The sequence below is a fragment of the Octodon degus genome, unplaced genomic scaffold (assembly GCF_000260255.1).
Source record: "Octodon degus isolate 3935 unplaced genomic scaffold, OctDeg1.0 scaffold01318, whole genome shotgun sequence".
Classification (NCBI taxonomy): Eukaryota; Metazoa; Chordata; class Mammalia; order Rodentia; family Octodontidae; genus Octodon; species Octodon degus.
This window is the reverse complement of record NW_004525894.1, coordinates 7,070-9,136: the sequence shown is the minus strand read 5'-3', so window position 1 is coordinate 9,136 and position 2,067 is coordinate 7,070. Positions and strand designations below refer to the sequence as shown.

Below are 2,067 nucleotides of genomic sequence, written 5' to 3'. Positions count from 1 at the left end.
CACCTATTTAAAACAAGCTTAGCTAAAGCACAGGTGACCGTGTTTCAATCCCCCAGCACCACATGCTAGCCAGCCCCCGCCCCCTGGTGGGCTGAGCTGAGCTGGCCACACACACACACACACACACACACACACACACACACACACATAAAGAAAATAAATAAATAAATAAAATCCCAAAACATAGCCTGGGGAGAGAGCTAGTGTTCTAAGAGGCTGCCTGGAAAGCACAAGGACCAGAGTCGATCCCCAGTACTGCAATCCACGCTGGCCTTGGAAGTGGGCGTGGTGGTGCCCGCCTGTTATCTCAGTCCTGGGGAAGCTGAGGCAGGACGATCACTACCAGCCTGCACTGCCTAGTAAGACTGGTATCAAATTTTTAAGAAATGTAACCAAAAGAACATTGCCAAGGTATAAGTCCATGACAATAGTCAACTGGCAGCTAAACATATGTTTGCATCGCAAATATCCTCTAGAGTCCTATCAAGAGTAAAGAAAGATGTTAGCATAATGAGGTTTGTTATTTACACTGGGATTCATCATGTGGTCTAGTCATATTCGAGATTGGAGAAATACTCATTTTTCACAAAATATATTCAAGTGGCCAACACAAAAAAAATGTTTCTCTCTCTCTCTCTCTCTCTCTCTCTCTCTCTCTCTCTCTCTCTCTCTCTTTCTCTCTCTCTCTCTGTCGCTATATATATGGATTCACTAAGCAAATTCATTACTTCAAGAGGGACTGTTGGTGTGATGTATATACCAAATTTTCAAAAGAAAACTGTACAAGAAGTTTAAACTATCATGTGTGACAAGTTCCGTGTGTCTACTCACCTCAGTGACCTCTTCACTGTGGACAGGTGTCTGTGCAGGAACAGAGGAGAGAAAGAAAAGCCACACACAAGGTGGTTGGGGTTATTCCACAGATCTGAGTACCAGCAATAGCAGTTGAGTTCAAGTGCAACTTTTGATTTTTGCCACAGTAGTTACAAAGCAAGCCCAGCTCTGATTAAGTTCGCATTCCAAATGAATTTCTGGATCGCGGGATGCAGCCGGTTGACTCTACCTGATTCGGAGAGATGTATGATGTTTTCCTTTGAAATTCCCTTGGACTCTGCTACCTTGGCAAACGTCTCTTGTTTCTCTGCTGTCAGGCTGTCTCTTTTCCCTGTATTTCATGGAGAATAAGGCAGAGCAGGTGTGGGGAGGAGGCTGCCTGACTTCTAAAGCATCCCCAGGGCCGTGCTTTGTTGGGGGACCTGGGATGTCCCACCACCCCCGTCCTTGCTCCTCTCAGCGGGGAACCTTTTGTGGCATTGGATGCTTCCATCCCTGAGCGCCCCATCACTCTCCAGTTTCTGGGGCTACTGCAGACACCGATATTTGCGCATACTGTGATTCTCGGGGTCCCCAAATCTCTCACTATCTCCAGCCACATCCGGAGCGTGGAGCCAGTTGCATCTAAGAAAGCTAAACCCCTGCAGTCTGCAGCTTTTATTTTTCCTCTTTCTGTACTCTACATCTATTCCTTGCTTTTCTGAAGCCTCAATTAATTGAGGAGTCAGAGTGTTGTGAGCTTATTAATTCATGCTCTTTAAGCATTTCATTAAAGCCTCAGAGATTAAGCACACCTTCACTATAATAGCAATTTTGTCAGTACTGTTGACATCATAAAGGGCGAAATTGTAATCTTGTGTGTGAGCAGGTAGGTAAAAACTATGCAAACACACCCTTCTTTCTAAAAATGACAACGTAGCTCAAATTCACCAGTATGTCTTTGACATTGCCCAGAAAACGCCCCAGTACTTACCAGTGACTAAAATCACATTGGTCTCATGGCCTTCTCCATTCACATTGTGGTTTTGAAATGCTACGATATCAGCCTTTTGTCCAATAATTTTGAACTTGTTTTGGCCCTAATTTATAGTTGGCAAGAAAAGGAAACTCAGTATCAATTTTCCCACATGAGTTGAAATGACTCGGGTGAAACGTGTTATTTTTAATGCCTCTTTTAACAATGGAGTCTGGTGTGAGATTTACAGACAAAGGGACACATTTTCTACAGGACCA

The 2,067-nt window shown here is 44.1% G+C and overlaps 1 long non-coding RNA gene across 1 annotated transcript; it reads right to left on the bottom strand.

Moving 5' to 3' along the window:
• Positions 1 to 842: 842 nt before the first annotated feature.
• Positions 843 to 1,955, bottom strand: LOC111814901. The gene is made up of 3 exons (XR_002819760.1): positions 1,808 to 1,955; positions 1,064 to 1,165; positions 843 to 861 (listed from the first exon to the last, which is right to left on the bottom strand). It is a non-coding gene; the product is annotated as an uncharacterized LOC111814901 (long non-coding RNA).
• Positions 1,956 to 2,067: the final 112 nt, after the last annotated feature.